Source organism: Neovison vison, chromosome 11, assembly GCF_020171115.1.
Source record: "Neovison vison isolate M4711 chromosome 11, ASM_NN_V1, whole genome shotgun sequence".
NCBI classification, from domain to species: Eukaryota; Metazoa; Chordata; class Mammalia; order Carnivora; family Mustelidae; genus Neogale; species Neogale vison.
Genome location: NC_058101.1, coordinates 34,286,399 through 34,305,312, shown reverse-complemented (window position 1 = coordinate 34,305,312; position 18,914 = coordinate 34,286,399). Strand labels below are relative to the sequence as shown.

Genomic DNA, 18,914 nt, shown 5'->3' with positions numbered 1-18,914 from the left:
CAGGCCCCTTACTTACCTTAGCCCACTTATCTGTCCCCACAGCCCAGCACACAGAAAGGCTCTGGACCATTCTGCCATCTGCTTCTGGGACCCTGTAGTCAATAACTCCTCGAAGTAGCCACCACAGAGATGCTTTAACCCCCCAGAACCTGCACACCCGCAATCCCTGACCTGGGACTCTCCTCTCTCTCCCAGCAGCTTCTCTTGCTTGTAACCCCTTCCTACTCCTCTCAGGGCTGCTGATGCGGGCGGCCAAGTGGTCTGGAGCACAGAGCCTGCAGTCACACAGTGTGGGCTCAAATCCCGACTACACCGCTTATAGGGTAGCCTGAAAAAAGTTGCTCATCTCCTCTGTGCCTCAGTATCCTCATCTGTAACAGAGTGATACCAGAAGCTCCTATGTCACAGACAGCCGCCAGGAGGATTGGGAGAATACACGCTAAGTGCTCAGAATAACGTCTAGCTTGAAAGAGTTCCATTATTAACAACACCGTAGTTAGTAATGTCAATAGCTTATCAGCATGAACAGGCTCTTCGTTTTCGCTCGGATATATTTTTCCCATGCAGCCCTGTTTCCACAGGTCCCTCCACAACAGCCACCCCCCCCCCACTAGGTGAGCCTCGAGTACTACCCACGACACCTGCAACCCTAGAGGGGCTCTTTTAGCTCTGCAATCTGAATGAATCCCATCGACTCCCAGACCCTTGTCCTACTGGAGGATGGAGCTCTCAACATTTGGGTTTAAGCCCTTGAACTTCACTGATGACACAGATCTTTACCGGCCTTCCCCTCCTTTGAGCTGCTACACCAACATGATTTGATTCTGATCATTGTTGCCACCTTTGGTCCTGTCTACATATGAAAACATCAGCTCTTTGAGGACAAGATGTAACTCTTTTCGGTCCTCCAGAGGAGCGAGCACAACATTAAAAGTACAGTAGATAAGGTATCAATCTGTCTACTCTGATCACTCCTCCAGCCTTAACACCACCTTGTCCCTCAACCAGAGAAAGGGGAAGCATTATTTTAAGCCTTGATTAAACCGGACCCTCAGTGGAAGAGACATGGGTTTTTCTATCTCCTGACATTCAAAAACACCAGGAAATCCTCTTTACCCCTAGGTGAGCCCAGTCGCAAGGCTAGAATGGTAGCAGGTACGCACGACTTAGCCAAGTCATGTTGGATTTATTGGTATTGAGTTCCAAGTAAGCAATATGCAACTTATGCTATTTGGGGAATTTTCTTGTACCCTTGGAGATGGGGATCAACACTTCCCATGATTGGATACTCCTGAGAGAGAATTCTAAGGAAAAGACAAATGTAATTCCACAGGCTTATGTATTTTCCGTAAAACTGAAAGGAAGAAAATGACTTAAAAGTCTAGATATGGTTCAACAAAGCATTCTCTAGAATATGCATGCTTGCTTTTTTCTGTTTCTATCCCTCTCTCCATAAACACACACATGTGTATGTGCTCATTCAAGAAAAGCTTATAAGGTATGGAAGTTAACAATGAACTAACCTACCTGGCGACTCTGAAATATGCCAAGTCATTCCTTTCATTCTTTCAATTCTATGGGTTCCATTCCTTCAATTCTATGGGTTCCATCTCACAAGGATTTTTGTGGCCTTCATTCAGGTCATCAGAGGTCACTTCCCCCGAGAACAGTACTAGGTTTGCATAAATGAACAAGTGTCCAGAAAACCTGGAAAAATAACTTTAGCTGCCTTCTTGTTTTCAAAACTGCCTCACAAAGTTGCATATTTCTCTTTTTCCCTTTCCAGAGGCTGCTCCCAGAAGATGGTCTCCAGCCCCTGAAATCTGGCTGGAACATTTCTTCTCAATTACTCCCTTGGCAGGAAGTCCTGTGGCCACTTCCCCGGAAGACAACACACTTTTCTCATTTCTCTCCAAGTCAACACCTACCTACATACACAGAAGGCTAATCCATCCCACCATCCGAACCTTCTTATGAGATGTAGGACAAATTGGTTTGGAAGCCCCTAGAACTGTCATCCCAAAAAAGCCGGACATGAGGTTTACAGATACCCACCGCTTTACAAAGAGGTTCCCCGGGTACAAGAAAGCTGGTCTATGGAAAATAAAAAGGGAAGCCACACTTTGTTCCCTCCAAGGACTGTTCTCGAAGGCTCATTCCACAGCAAAAGCAGACATCAAACAGGCTTCATTCCCGGATGTCCCTTCCTGTGACTGAAGACTTGACTTAGGGCCTCTTAGTTCTGCTTTTCCTTTTCCTTTTCTTTTCTTTTCTTTTTTTTTTTAAGATTTTATTCATTTATTTGACAGAGAGAGAGAGATCACAAGTAGGCAGAGAGGTAGGCAGAGAAAGAGAGGGGGAAGCAGGCTCCCTGCTGAGCAGAGAGCCCGATGAGGGGCTCAATCCCAGGTCCCTGAGATCATGACCTGAGCCAAAGGCAGAGGCTTAATCCACTGGGCCACCCAGGCGCCCTTGCTTTCTCTTTTGTTCTTGAAGGGAGAAGCTGGACCCAGAGCATCCATGGGAAGAGGAAATTTTTTTATGACCATGATGAAATACATTTTGCTGTAACACTTCAACTCCCTACCGGAGAAGAAGCAGACCACTGAGAGAATTTTTAAAAAAAAATTTTTTAATTAAAAATTTAAAATTGTTTAAGTAAAAATTTACAGAGAAGGGATTTTAATTTGGACAGTTGAACCTTGATTTCTCTCTCCAGAGAGACAGAAACATCACCTTTCTTTATGACTGTCACCATCAAGATCAAACCCTATTTACCAGACATGAAAACAAGCTCTGTTTGATGAGGACTGAAAAACAGAGACAGTCGATAGGCCTCCAATTAACAATTTCAGAGCTTTGGTTCACATGGTGCGTAAAATCTCGAACCTAGCTCACCGATGCCGAGACATGTCCAGGAAGTGGTGCTCTGCAAGGGGTCTGCTGGTTCACTGAATTAATATTTACTTAACACTCAGTTATGCTTAAGGTTTTCTGGAAATCAGAGATTGCAACCTGGTGATTCCAAGGTCTTAAAATCCTGTAATCAGTCTGTGCTAGTCCATATGGGGAGTCAAGATGACAAAGATGAAAGATGACAACGATGGACTCTGCCTGTTTCAAACATACAGAACACCTGAATAAGATAGAAGAGCTTTTTTTTTTTTTTTTTTTTTTTTTTTAAAAAAAAAACGAAGAAAAGTCAAAATCATGAGAAGGAAATCCCTGGGCTAAAACTGAAGACAGAATTCAAAGTCAGTAAAGACAGTTAAAGCTTGAAGACACAGAAGGATATCAGAGCACAGTAGGGCCTTAATGTCAGAGATTCTGATGACCTACGGAGAAGAAAGGGACACACAGTCCAGAGGCCCATAAAACTGGCTAGCCGGAGCTGAGTTATCTGTCTATGCTGGCCGTCACAAGGGGCTGCCCTCAGTAAAACCAAGTCCAAAAAATATCCATTCTCCATCCCCTAGGCTTTGCAAGGAAGCTTTTGCTTAGGGATGAGGAAGGAAGGAAGGAACGAAGGACAGAAGGGAGAAAGGAGAGGGAAGGGAAAGGAGGAGGGAAGGGGAGGGGAGGAAAGGGAGAAGGGAGGGAGGGAGGGAGGGAATAGACAAAATTTTAAAAGCCTCACCAATATAAAATCAAAATCTCAAGATGACTCTCACATGGAGGTATGGTATCTAAATTAGTAACATCCATGTAGTATCAGATTTCCTGGCCCAGAAAATAATACAAAAACTGGTCTGGAAGCAATGATACACACGGAGCACTAACTGAGGAAATGAGAAAATGCTCTGGCTTTCCACATTCCTACTCACACTGAATTCCCACAGCAAACAACCCCCATTAATGAGCCCTCAGTGTCAAAGTTTAGGACGAAACAAGGAAAAAAGAGATGGCCAGTGTAAATGGCAAAATCTGCATCCAAGAGCTAAAAATAGTAGACAATCTGAAAGAGGCTTTATATTTAAGCAATTGAAGAAAGCAAAAACAGGAGAGCAAAAGAGGACAGCAGGTGAATTTAAAGAAATCTACTAGAAATTCCAAGAGTACAGGAAGGAAAGAAAACACACACACACACACACAAAGTATATTATGTACAGAGCGTACACGCACACATACCTACATGTACACAAATCAATTCTATTTCCACATACTAGCAAAGAATAATCTGAAAATGAAATTAAGGAAACAACTGTTTATAATAACATCAAAAAGAATACTTAAAAATAAAATTTAGGAAGTGTTAAGACTTGTATACTAAAAGCTACAACACATCACTGAAAGAAATTAAAGGAGACCTAAGGAAATGAAAAGATATCCATGTATATGGATTTGGAAGGTAATGCTATTAAGATGGCAATACATCCCAAAATTAAACATAATGCCTATCAAAACCCATCTGGCTTCTCTGCAGAAAATGAAAAACATATTCTAGGAAGGGGAAGAAGATTCTTTCAACAAACAGTACTAGGACAAGGAGATACACAGATGCAAAAGAACGAAGCAAACCACTGCTTCAAACATACTGACTCAGTGACTCAAACACCTAAAGGCAAGCACTGAAATTATAAATTGATTGGGTGTTGGTTCCTTAGATACGACGTCAAAAGTACAAACAACAACAACAACAACAAAAACAGATAAACTGAACTGCATCAAAATGCAAAACTTTCATGCTTCAAAGGACACTATCAATAACGTAAAAATACAGCCCACAGTAGGGCACCTGGGTGGCTTAGTGGGTTAAAGCCTCTGCCTTCAGCTCAGGTCATGATCCCAGGGTCCTGGGATCGAGCCCCACATCGGGCTCTCTGCTCAGTGGGGAGCCTGCTTCCTCCGCTCTCTCTCTGCCTGCCTCTCTGCCTACTTGTGATCTGTCGAATAAATAAAAATCATATATATATATATATATATATATATATATAGCCCACAGGAGAAAATTTTTATAAATTATTTAAGGGTAAAGAATAAATAACCCAAGTTAAAAATGAACAAAGATTTCAAAGATGCTCGCCATCATAAATCACTAGGAAAAGGCAAATCAAACCCAGATTGAGATACCACCTCACACTCACTAGGACAGCTAGAATCAAAAAGACAGATAAAAAATGTGGTAAGGGTGTCAAAAAAGTGGAACCCCCATTCATTATTAGTGGGTCTGTAAAAGTGTCTAGCTACTTTGTAAAACAGTTTGGTTTGGCAGTTCCTCACAAAGTTAAAATAGAGTTACCATATGACCCAGCAATTCTGCTCCCGTATATTATCCCAAAGGAAGGAAAACATTTGTGCACTCAAAAATTTGTACATCGGGGGAGCCTGGGTGGCTCAGTGGGTTAAAGCCTCTGCCTTCAGCTCAGGTCCTGATCCCAGGGTCCGGGGATCAAGCCCCGCATCAGGCTCTCTCCTCAGTGGGAAGCCTGCTTCCTCCTCTCTCTCTACTTGTGATTTCTGTCTGTCAAATAAATAAAATCTTTAAAAAAAAAAATTTGTACATCAGGCACCTGGGTGGCTTAGTCAGCTGAGCAACTGCCTTTGGCTCAGGACACGATCCTGGAGTCCCAGGATCAAGTCCAGCATTGGGCTCTCTGCTCACTGGGGAGTCTGCTTCTCTCTCTGACCATCCCCCCTTTTGTGCCCTTTCTCTCTCTCAAATAAATAATATCTTAAAAAAAAAAACAAACTTTGTACAGGAATGCTCATAGCAACAGTATTCATGATACCAAAAAGTAAAAACAACTTAAATGTCCATACATGAATGAACAGAAAAACCAGATGTGTACATCTGGTTTATCTGTACAATGGAAAATGGAATATGATTCAACAACAAAAAAAACAAAGTAGCGATAAGCACCACAACATGAATGAACCTTGAAAATGTTACACGAGAGACACAAAGTAGATTCACAGTTTCCGAGAGACGGATACACATGTGTGGTGAAAATGTTCTGGAATCAGGCAGTGGCGACATTATGTATCTTTGTGAATATACAAAACGCTACTGAATTTTATAAAGTGTGAATTATACCTCATTTAGGGGGCAAAACTCAATGGGAAAATTCAATAATAAGGTTAGAAACAGCCCAAGAACGAATTCATGCATCAGAAGGTAGTCTGGGTAGTTAACAAGCAGGTTTTACTCCAACAGAATTAAGAGATCTGCCAACAGAACAGTGTCCTGGAATTTGGCATCTGATTACATCCCCCTTCACACTAAACCTTGCCTCTTACTCTTATCAGGTTAACAGGAGTCTTACCCTTTGCCTAAAGTACTTGGCATAACAATTCAAAGATTAGTTGTTTGAGAGGAAACTAATAATTCTCTAAGTAGATAAAGTAACTTTGTGTGTGTGTGTGTGTGTGTGTGTGTGTGTGTGTGTGTGTGAAAGTTCATATAAGAGCAAATAGTTGACAGTAACTAGAAAAGGGAAAAGTCCGGGATAGGAAGAGAGAAGGACAGTGTGGTAAAATGAATAATGTTGATCCCTCCCCACCCCTCCAGAGATACTCATATCCTGATCCCTGGAACCTTGGAAATTACCTTATGTGGGCAGAATGGACTCTGCAGATGGGAGAAAGACTAAAGTCTCCACCAGGAGGAGATCTGGATATCCTGGGCACATAACTGTAAGTACAGTGGTTTTTCTAAGAGGAAGGGGTACCAGGTTTTACTACAGAAGAGATGAAGGTACTGTGAGCAGAGCCTGGTGCACTCCACTCTGGAGACAGAGAAAGGGGCCCAAGACCAAGGAATACAGGAAATTCCAGAAGCTGAGACAGTCCTAGATAGTGATTCTCCCCTAGAGCCTGCATGCCAACCCAGCCCAGCAGACACCTGTGTGGCCCAGGAAGTCCCCTTTCAGACTCCGGGTCTCCAAAATGGTAAAACAATATATCAGTTGTTTTAAGTCACTATTTTTGCAGTAGTTTGTTACAGCAGGAAAAGAAAATTAATACAGGAGGTTAAGTGGAAGGCCAGGAAGATGTAATTCAGCCTTGAGGGGAAATAAAGGAAACTGACCCTGAAACATACCAGGGCATTCAGAGCGGCTTCCCTGCCGGCAGAGGAGGAAACAAAGGAGTTATGGGTAAGAAGGATGCATCAGGAGGGTGCAAACAATAGGGGACACCATGTGCAGAAAGAAGCTACCCAAACACAACCAAAGCTAGAGAGCCAAGTGTGTTCAAAAACAGGATTTGGAAAGACTTGTAATGTGCAAGTAATTCCCCAACCCCCATAAATGCTAAGTAAGTTTCAAGTAAGTTATTTGTTCATTCATTCAATACTCATTTATTGAGCATTTACTATGTTTCAGGCCCTCTACTTCATTACATTCATAACGCTTCCTCAAAATTTTTCCTATGCAAAGCACTCATACAATTACTCGAGAAAGTGGCTGCTAGCACACGGTTTAAGCTAACTAGATAAACCGAAACATTATCCTGTAAAAGCACTTTTATTTCTAATACTGCTATTATAAAGTGGAATTACCTTTACTTATTTGGATGTGATCACTCTTCTTCAAAAGCTGTGGCATGGCCTATCTGCAGGTATTTTCAGCAGTTAAAATCCAAGCTTAAATAATACCTCACTACCCATAGATTTTCCGAGTGCTAGGCTTTGAATATATTTGTTCTGACTCGGACTTGGTTCTCCTTACAGCCAAGGCTCGTTTGCCATTTTCTCTTTGGAAAACAAATACCACAGAATTTTTAACCTAGAGATTGTCTAATTATCACCCAGTCCAATTCCTCAATTTGCAGCTGTCAGAAATGAGATGCAACTGGTTCTAATAACTTGTGCATGTCTTTAGCCCTCGTTGGCAAGGCCAGGACCGGAGCTCATGCCTCTTGTCTCCCCATCACGGCTCTGCAGCAGCCATAGGCTGCCTGCTCTTCAACCCAGACTTCTAGGTGCAGGGACTCGGTTCCAGATCTTACTTAAAATCGTCTGGCCACTGCCATCTGAAAAGCTTAAAACCAAGACAAACCACAAAGGATGAAAACAAGCCACATTATCTGCACAAAAACAAACTGAGTTTTTGCACATTTGCATCCCACATATTTCATGGAGCTGATTTTTGGCCAATGAACAGATTAAAAAAAAAAAAAGTTAAGCCTCGATATTAGGAAAACATAAGGAACCCACTTATAACAATGAGGATAGCATATTTCACCTATCGTACCAGAAAGTGCTTTTTTGACTCCTTCTGTTTCCAGAGTAGGAAGAAATGTGCAGTCCTCGCACAAGGGTGATGGAATGGAAAGAGATAAAACTTCTCCAGAGGGCAGTTGTCTGTATATAGCAATGTCTGTAAAACCTGCAAGCAACACTTTACCTCAACAGTCTCACTTCTGGACATTTCTTAAGAGAAAAAAGAGTAATGAGGGATGATTAATCCAGAGGACATCAAAAAACTGGAAACATCCTGAATGCCCAACAGTGGGTGACTGTTTTTTGGTTTTGGGTGGGCTTTAAAATATTTTATTTGAGAGAAAGACAGAGAACGGGGCCCGATCCCAGGACCCTGAGATCATGACCTGAGCTGAAGGCAGCTGCTTAACCGAATGAGCCACCCAGGCGCCCAACAGTGGATGATGGTTAATCACAATATATCTGTGCAACGCAACAATATGTAAGATTGTTACAAATCACACCCTAGAAGAAGATTTACTAATATCAGAAGTTTCCATGATGAATTAAGTGACAAAAAGCATGTCACAAAATAAGACATACAGTATGATCCCGAGATTGTTTCATATAAAGGGGTAGACGCACACACGTACACATACAATGACTAAATGCATGCAAAATGTTACGGTTGGGGTTTTTTTGTGTGTATGTGCCTTTCAGTGTTTACACATTTTCTAAAATAAATGGATTGGTTTTTTTTCCCCGTGGACCAAGGAAAAATCTCATCAGCAGTATTTTTAAAATCTTGTTTCTTTCACCTACCCCAACTCCAACAAGCACTCCTCATTCAGAGAATCTTATTACTAAAGCTGTGAGACTCCCCAAGGACTCCTCAGCTGTGATCACCAGCATCTGGACAGTCCTGCAGGACTTCCTCCCACACCAGGAAAACCAATTAAAACCAGAGCAGAAAGCCCCTCTCTTGGGATCCTGCATCATATCCTGCCTGTCCTGGGCAACGAGACCCACTTGGCTGTTAATGACCTTGAGCACTGCTCTCAGGCTCCTGGTTGGAGCTCAAAGTCCAAGTGTTTCTGCACATCCCAGCTGAGCTGAGAAATCCTGCTCCTCCCCACTCCCCAAAAACTGAGTCTGTCCAAGTATGTTTTCCAGTATTATGTGATCTACAGGCTACTGCCTCTCAAACTGGGAGTGGAGAACCATGAATGATCACTGAAAATCAATTTTTTTTGAAAGATTTATTTATCTGACAGAGAGAGCACATAAGCAGAGGGAGTGGCAGGCAGAGAGGGAGAGGGAGAAGCAGGCTCCTGGCTAAGCAGGGAGCCTAGTATGGGGCTCAATCCTGGGACCCTGGGATCATGACCTGAGCCGAAGGCAGGTGCTTAACTGACTGAGCCACCCAGGCACCCCTGAAATCAATTTAAGGAGTCCTACCAGGTTTGTTTGACCACAGTGGAAGTTCTTCATATCCAGGTAAAGGAGCATCGCTGCATTCAACTGTTTTTACTGGTTCCCTCTGGAGCACCGCACAGATAAGCCTACCATGGGGCCTGGCAACTTTTGAGTTGCCAGGAAAGTAAATGTACTAGTCTAGAAAGATACTTATGATACCCTATTGAGTAAGCACCACATGCAACGCTACCCCATTTCTGTGAGTAACAGAAAAGAAATATACTGAGAGGGAATACTTGACATTCAGAAGGGTCTTCCACAAAACACGTAAAGTGGCCATCTCGTGGTATATAGGGCTGTGAGAGCTGGTTTTCCCTTTTATTTTAAAATTTTTCTTAATCACGCATGCATACCCATATGATTTTAAAAGCATTATTACCCTAAAAATAAAAATAAAAATAAAAGCATTATTACCCTTACTGTATTTATTACTCTTACTCTTTGTATATGAAGTACTCCTTCTTAGGGCCTCTATGTTATTTGTTTTTTTTACTGAATTGAATTGGATAAGAGAGGAGCTAGAGACAGATGTCAGCATCCTTTGATGTGGGCAGAATCCTTTAAGTCTAAAAGCTCCAGTGGGGAGAACAGGGGAGGGGACACCACCTGAATAAGCGGTCCCCAGGTCACTCGACAACCCAAGTGCAGGAAAGAAAACAGATGGGAGCTGGGGAGCAGAGAAACTAGGCTCAAATTGCAGCTCTGCTCTGACAAGTCACTTTGCTGTTTTGAGCCTCATTTTCCTTATCTGTGAAATGGGGATAATAAAATGAACCTTTAAAATTTGATCCAGTTCAAACTGAGATACTTCTAGTAACTTTAGGACACAGTGCGTGGCATGTAATAGTGCCTGAAACAAAACCAATGCCTTTCATTAGCGACAGCAAGGAAGTCAAGTGGGGGGCAGGGGGCCGGGGGGAAGAGGCCCAAAGAAACAACCCTATGTGCCTATTACTATTTAAACTTTTAATATTTTATTTACTTTTTTAAAAAAATTTTTTAAGAAGGCCCAACATGGGACTTGAACTCATGACCCCCAGATTAAGACCTGAGCTGAGATCAAGAGTCTTAGCCAACTAAGCCACCTGGGTGCCCCTGCTTAAACTTTTTAAAGGGCAATTTCTTAAGTACAGAAAAGTGGGAAACCCCCACCTCTGGGAGAGGGAAAGGCAGGTGAAGGAAGGCCAGGGGTGGGGGAGCAGCACAGGGCACAGCACCTGGGCTGCCCTCGAGGCCCTGATTACAGCCATGTGGCCCTGGCCTGCGCCAGTTCTGCCAAGAGCCCTGGAACATGCCTTCCAGGGGCCTCCTGAAGAAATGACCAGATCCTACCTCGAGCCCAAGGGGACGCCACAAATATTAGAGGATCTACCACAGATAAAGCCCTGTCCTCACACGCTGAGAGGAAAAGGGAAGTGAAACAGAATTTAGTGTCAAAGTCCAAAGTATCCACATACTCCACAATTCGGAGAGTAGTTTGGGCCACAAGCTGCAGGGGGGAGATCTGAGAGCTCCAGCGGTGCCTGCTTCTATTTGGGAACCCGGGGCAGCCTCCTGCGAAAGAGGGCAATACTGCTGTGCCCTTGAGCAGAGTCGAGTTTTAGCAGGCACTCAGGAGACAGGCCTGCATCGCAGAGAGGGACCAGCAGGAGCAATGACGCAGAGACCCAAAGACCACAGTGTGGGTCCTGGCAGGAGCAGCCCACTTAGGCTCATGTAAGAAAATGACCGAAAAGTAATACCACCACCACCAACTATTATTAACCACGAGTAACAGGTACTAAAATAAGGGGGAGCGAAAGACAATGCGGAAGACTCAAATGTCAAGCTGACCTTTTGGACCAGAGGGGACCGCACCACACATTCTCGGCAGGGATGGAAGCGATGCTTCCGTCAGATGAATCTGGCTAAACGCGCAAGTCAAATTTGCAGGGTGAGAGACTCCTGACTGCAGAGGTCGGGACACTAGCGCCACAGTCCAGACCCCGACCGCTGGAGTTAGAGCAGTTCAGTGCAAACACAAACAAACAAGGATGCCATCTTCTTAGTAACTCCCGGGATAATTTCCAAACACCAGTCTTAACACAAGCACAAATACCAGCCTAAAATATCATCCACTCTAGCTACTGACTTCTTCCTTCCGTGTTCAGCGGCTGTCGTTCCATATTCCGCCAAGGAACAGCCTCCTGTCCTGAAAGAGAATTGCCCTGAATGGGAAAATAAGGATCCCAAGAGAGAAAAAAGAAAAAAGCTCAAGGTTCCCATTTGCCACATGAGCCTCAAAAATGGTTCAGAGCGCGGCACGGTGTACCAACAACCCTCGACTGATGCTTCTGACCACACTTGAGGACGAAATTAGAAACTCTGGAGAATTTTTTTTTTCCCCCTGAAATGTTTCCTCTTCTCCAGGAACAGTGGGGTCCTGTTCAGACCTAGTCCTGGCCAAGAGGCTCCAGGTCGTCTTGACTTCCTTTTGCCTCAGGTGACAGAAGACAAGGCAGCTGAGGGGAATGCTTCCTACCGCTACGAGCGGCCACTAAAGAACATCAGAATGTCGGCTGGAGGCTTCAACAGCAAATCTTATCGAATAATGAGGAGGAGGGAGGTACAAGGGGGAGGAAGGGGAGAACAGAAAACACACCCCCATAAAATAAATGATGGTCTGAACTTACTGCAGCAAGGGATCAACTCTGTAGAAAGGAGATGAAAAGCACAAAAGGGTGAGAAGCACGTTCTAATGTCCTGGGAAGGATGTTTTAAGCAAGGCGTTCTGCAAACACGCTAAAGGCCAAGGGACCATCGTGTGTGCCCACTGCAGAACACAGCCGCACCCCCTCCTTCCCGCCAGGAAAAATGCACCAGTGACATGCAAAGCAGAGGCCTCTGGGAATGGCTAGCGTGTTCCTGGCACCCAGGAAGGGTAAAAGCAGGACAGTTTACTCCTCGAGAGCTCTGAACAAGAAGTTGAGTGAAGAAGAAAGGCGCCTTTCAACTCCTCGACAGCCCGGACTCTGAAGCTCAGGGCCCCCTTGGAAAACTACAAAGAGGTTCGATGAATCACTCCCGAAGATGGTGAATGATGACCAGGTCCACAGGCATGAATTTTCCAAGTCACTGCCCTTCCTCCATCCTAAGAACCCAAACTTTCACATGTCAACCCTTTGGAAAGAAGAATGTTCTTCCAAATGCAGTAGACTGAACCACACACGATTAGCATTTTTGCAGGTCGAAACTGGTCAAAAAATAACAACATTCCATGTTTCAATCACAGTACGTGGCTTCCAACTTCTTCCACAGCCGGAAGAGGCAAATTGTTTCTTAACAGGACAGACCGTAGGTATTTTCAGCTCTGAGGGCCAAGAGGCAAAGTAGATTCTGTAGGTACTTACATAACCATTTAAAAATATGAAAACCATTGTTAGCTCCTACAAAAACGGGCGTGGGCTGGATTTGGCCCGGCCCGGGCGGGGGGAGGAGGGGCGCGAGGGGGAGCAGTTGGCTGACCTCTATTTTACAGTCTATAAGGGTAAATTTTTTCTGTTGTTCACTATGAAAATTGCTAATTTTAGGCTAAAGTCATGCCGCCGGAGGATGCTAAAGGATCCGGATAGAAGCTGTTTATCCCACCCGTGCGGGCGGCATCACTGGAGGTTGGTCTGAATCTCCACTCTCTTGTCAGCTCTCCCTTTCCCGGCTGCTTCTAACCACCGGGCTTATTTTAGAAGCAATTGTCTGGGGGAGGGTTTGAGGGCAGTTCTAACTTTCCTATGAAGTAAAAAATGGAGATGGACCAGGAAATGAGACTTAAAGGTGAGTGTGAATAAACATAATGATGAAAGGAATATGGGAGCAAAGGGACACTGGGGAATTGCCCCAAGCATGTCCCTGATCTGAAGCCAAAATTCCAAGGGTCCAGAGGAAGCAACAAAAGCAAATAAATATCACAGCAGAGGGCCCAAAGCTAAAAGACTAACCTGAACAAAAAGATAAGTTGATGACGAACTGTCCTTTATAGAAACAGGGGAGATGATTAAAAGGGCGATAATACTTTTCCTCCTAAGTCAGTCGGGGGTAGGCCATACTGTAGCCATTCCCAGAAGACTATCACCAGAAAAACTTAAGTTTTGGGGGCCACCCAGTGGCTCAGTGGGTTAAGCCACTGCCTTCGGCTCAGGTCATGGTCTCAGGGTCTTGGGATCAAGCTCCGCATCCGGTTCTCTGCGCAGCAGGGAGCCTGCTTCCCCCTTCTCTCTGCCTGCCTCTCTGCCTACTTGTGATCTCTGTCTGTCTGAATAAAATCTTTAAAAAAAAAGAGAGAGAGAGAAAGAAAGAAAAGAAAAACTTAAGTTTTGTGAGACAATGAAAGACATCACTAGGGAATGAGGTGTTTCCTCCTTTGGAGAATGCTGACAAGCGTCCAGGACTCTTCCCCTAATGCATGTTCGACAACGACATATCCAGGAAGACCTCTCTTCTGAGTCCAGGAATTCTTTTATTTAAAAGAATTGTAAAAATCAGTAGGAAATGATCTTCCTTTATGGCATCACTATTGTTTCAAATGTTATAGACCGTGATGCAAAAGAGGAAAGCTTTAAAACAAAAGAAAAAAAAAAACCCACGAATCCTGACTATGAACAGATGCATTGAAAGAGAAAATGGAGATCGCTCATATATGCTTCTGGCCTTCTCTGGCCACTGGATTAGAAAAAACCAAACTTCAGGAACATTTCTCATCCTTCGATATTAAACATGTCCCCTAGAGCAATCCATCCTCCCTCGTTTCTAAACGCTCTCGCTTCAATCTTACAGACCTTCACCCGTTGAGCGTTCTGCAATATTCTACAATGAAAGTTAAAAGGGGGAAGAAAGGGAGATCCAATCCCATACGTACATGAGCTGCCTGGGTGACAGGGAGCCTCCGGGTACCGTCTGCCCATAGTGACCGGTCAGGACATTAGCAGGGCCCTTGGCGGTTTCCAAGTACTCAGGAAAGATGGAGACGGTTTGCTGGGGTGGGGGAGAGGGGAGAAGACCAAAAAAGGGGAAAAAAAAAAAAAAAGTAGAAACAAAGCAGAGATTTAGGATAATGACTACATTTTTTTTCATTAAAATGCTAATGCTGACCACAAATTTCCAGATAACCACATTTATGAATTATTCATAGTCCCATGCGAGGCGAAGTCACCGTGTCACTGTGGGCAGGCACAGAGCTTGCTGATGATTAGCATGTGGCCCATGTAGCAAGTGTGAGGGAAACACAGGTCCCTGCAAGCCTATCCGTGGGGGTCGGCCCACACTGGCCCTCTTCAGAAGACCCAGCAATCCCAACCATGTTTTTGTTGGTGCTCATCTCACTCCTCCCTAAGGTCTAGGAGCAGCTCCAGCTTGGCTCTTTGCTGTGACGTCTGAACTAATAGCCTGTAAAAACTGTAAAAGCTTGAAAGAAAAAAAAAAAAAGAAAATTTCTGTATTAGGTAGATAAGACATCGGATTATTAAAAAATAAGTAAGTGGCGCGTGGGTGGCTCAGTTTAAAGCCTCTGCCTTCAGCTCAGATCATGATCTCAGGGTCCTGGGATGGAGCCCCTCATCGGGCTCTCTGCTCAGCAGGGAACCTGCTTCCTCCTCTTTCTCTCTCTGCCTGTCTCTCTGCCTGCTTGTGATCTCTGTCAAATAAATAAATAAAATCTTTTTTAAAAATAAATAAATAAAACAACTTTCCATCAACATGTAACATTAATATAGAGAAGTACACATACCCTAAGGGACGAGCTCAATGAATTTTCCTAAACTGAATGCACCAGATCAAAACTGGAACGTTATCAGATCCCCAGAAGTCCCCCCCACTTCATGCCCCCTCCTCAAGGCAACAATTACGCGTAGCTTACTTCTGATCATTTTTGCAGACATCACATCTATTTGCTGTCATTATTAGTTTCTCATTTAAAAAACAGACACTGGGGGCACCTGGGTGGCTCAGTTGGTTGACGGTCTGCCTTCAGCTCAGGTCATGATTCTGGAGCTCTGATAGAGTCCGCACGGGCTCTCTGCTCAGCGGGGTGTCTGCTTTTCCCTGTGACCTTCCCCCTCTCATGCTCACTCTCATTCTCTCTCTCCTCTCAAATAAATAAATAAAAATCCTTTTAAATAAATAAATAAAAATAAAAAACAGACACTGAACACCTCCTAGACGCCAAGCCCTGTGCCAGGCACGGGAGTTTCAGACAGGAATGAGATGCTGCCTTCATCGTTAAGCAAAGTGAAGTCCAGTGGGGCCAAGAGATACCCACAACCCATCCCCAAGGACAGAGGGATGGATGCAATGAGATGGGTGGGGCACCCAGCCCAGAAATGGAGAAGGTAGGGAAAGCTTCCAAGTAAACGGATTGCCTCGTGGGTCCTCAGACGGGGTGGCACTTAGCCAGGCTGGGAATGGGAGACATGACAATGGAAAAGGCAGAGGTAAGAAACTGCACAGCGTAAGTCAGTGGTGCTGGCCTCTCTAGGGTGAGGCCAGGAAAGAAGCCTGGAGCCAGATCCTCTCCTGTCCACACGCTCAAGGACTCTTGACTTTATTCTGGGGTCAGACAGCCACTGATGGGGCAGAACTGGGTTTCAGATGCATTCCTCTCTTTCGATGGTGGATTCAAAGAGGGCAGGGTGGAGGCCAGGAGTTCAGCTAAGCCAGTTTGCTTGTTTAGTATGAAAAGCAGGGTGGACATTGGCAAACCGGGGAAGAGGGGGAGAAGAGAATTACTACTTGGCAAACATCCAGACACTAAGAGCAGAATAACTTGGTAATTAACTACACATAGGCAGTGGGAGTGAAGACTGAGCATAGAATACAGAAGGACGAACAAGTTTCATAAGGAAGACAAGGGGTTCCATTTGAGGCATTACAGACTGAGGTGTAGAACATTCGGGTGGGACACCCACATATTCTTGAGTGTGAAGCTTGGAGAAGAAACCTGAGCAAAATGTAAAGGCATCTACGTGATTGTTATGCAGAGAGAGCAGAAATTAGGTTAGTGGGTGACAGCCCCAAAGGAAAGTGGGTAGATCAAGCAGGATGAGGGCTGAGAAGCAGGCCCCTCGAGAATGGGAACAAGGATAGAATGGGCAAAGGAAGAAGACCGAAGAAGAAAGGCAGAGAGGTACCACGGGATACAATGAGATGAATAAAGACAAGAAATGAAAAACATACCTTTGGATTTGCCACATAAGCAGTCAACGGTCACCCTGGTTGAGCGTAGTTTCAGTGACATGGTGGTGGCCGAGACGACAGTGAGCGGAAGAGAAGAGGAGAGAGAACGGACGGTTGCTGGAAGGGGTAAGGGGCCGAGGGAAGTCTGTATCCATGAGCTGAAGGAGTCGGTAGAGAGAGAAAGGCTGGGAGTACAGAGGGAGGGGGGAAAGACAGAGTAAGATCCCTATGGGGGTGGGGGAGAGGGTCGGGAGTACAGATGAAGGGGCTGAACCGGAGCCAGAAGGGCAATCCACACCCCTCTGGTATTAGAGGAACACCAGAATTAGCAGAACAGAGACAAATCCAGCCAGAGCCAGTCTGTAGGTAAGAGCATTGGGATGTTGGAGGTCACGGGCGCAAAAAACAATGATATAGTAGATAAAAGAGCAGGCAAGGCTCTTCACGAGTGGGGGCTGACTGGTATGTGGTCTGACAACCTAGATCTTGAAAACCCTGGTCTCTCACATCTGCTTCCCTCCCAAACTGAAACAGACCAACTCTGTTTTAAAGTAAGTAAACACAGACACCAGTGCCTATCAAGGGGGTGAGGGGGGCTTGGGAGGTGATCTCCCCCATAGCAGAACTTTGTAGTATCAGAAAACATCTTGTAAGTAAAACATTCATTAGAACGCTCTTCTTAAAGTGATCTTTGGTTTGTGGTGCCAACCGTTCCAAAGGTTTATGTAAGTTCTATTTTATTAAGTGAAACCACTCCCCATCTCACAGGGCTTCTTAAGATGTTTCAACTCAAAGACCCCTTGCAGCATGACGAACTTAATGAAAAGGAAGAGTCCAAAAGCTGAAAGTAAAGTCCAGGAGAGGGGAGTGGAGCCGGCAGAGCCCCCTGCCCTGGGATGACCCAGCATCATGCCTTTCAGACAGCAGCACTTCCATCCCCCTTGGGATCCTGCCCCTTCTTCCACCTTGGGTTCTGGCAAATCCACAAGTGAGTGAAGTGACTTAGTTCTTGGAAAGCATTCCAATAAGGACAAAACAGCAAGGTTCATTAGAAAGTCTACTGCAAAGGAAAACACCTCGGGAAGGAGATTTTCTGTTCTCCAGGCAGATTTGGTGATCTCAAAAGTTGTGAGGTTACTCCACAGTCTGTCTGTCCTGTTACCATGAACGTGCCCGGGCCATCTTGGGGACACGGGAGAATTTCAGAACTCTAGATAGACATATCACCATCGTTGATGGCGGCCAAGAGGGAGATGTTTCCAAAGCCATGGGAAAACCACCTACCCACTGGGCCATCCCTCCTTGCATCCGTGGCGCACAGGGGCACAGCAAGCAGTCAATAAATACAGAATCAATCAACAAACCAATACCAAAGGGAAGAGTCTTCACAACCACAAGGTAAGGAGGCCAATTAAATGGCGAGAATACAAATAATCTATTCCTTCCTTTCCCAACCTAACTGACTCAAAGCCAAGCTGCAAATCACACTCAACTGCATTTACTTTCCGCCTCACAAAGGAAAATCTTTATGAACTCAATAAGTATATATTGTGTGTTAAGTAAGAGGATTCAGAATTAATGGAATTATGAAAACCAGGATGCCTCCTACATGGGAAAATAGGTGAGGGCGAACATTCGGGGCATACAACAGAATAGAAATTGCCCACTTTACATCTGTCTGCCTTCTCTATTCTCCTTCTCTGTGAAGGACAGGGCGTCATTACCCTCACAGCATGGCGCCCCTCCTCCCAGATGCTCATTTACACAGCAACCTGCTCAGCTTCAACCCACCGGGCCACAGAGAGGGAGGAGATAATCAGGTCTGGCTTCCTCGGAAATTCAGAAAATTCACTCGTTAGGGGTTTCTGTTTTTGTCCTAATATATATTTATATTATTCGTCATTTCACTTCTTTTCCGGCACATAAGCTGCGAGGTATCACCGATCCTACTGAACACATTTTTACACATTACCCAGCAGCACACTGCGGTACTGTCTGGAAATAACTTTAATGATAAAATTTCCCCAAAGTGAGGACGAGTGGGTTGTTGCCATTTTCTGTTTTGGTTTTTTGGGGGTTTGTTTGTTTGTTTGTT

General features: G+C 44.6%; 1 protein-coding gene across 11 annotated transcripts in view; it reads right to left on the bottom strand.

Moving 5' to 3' along the window:
• The window catches only part of APBB2 (amyloid beta precursor protein binding family B member 2), a 374,503-nt gene that overhangs the window by 214,631 nt on the left and 140,958 nt on the right, over positions 1-18,914 (bottom strand). For 10 of the 11 annotated variants that reach the window (XM_044224322.1, XM_044224331.1, XM_044224328.1 and 7 more), the window contains one exon: positions 14,508-14,623. The exons of the other annotated variant lie outside the window; for it this stretch is intronic. The gene's annotated coding sequence lies outside the window, so the exon portion shown is untranslated. The remainder of the gene's footprint in view (positions 1-14,507; positions 14,624-18,914) is intronic. 11 annotated transcript variants of the gene reach the window in all.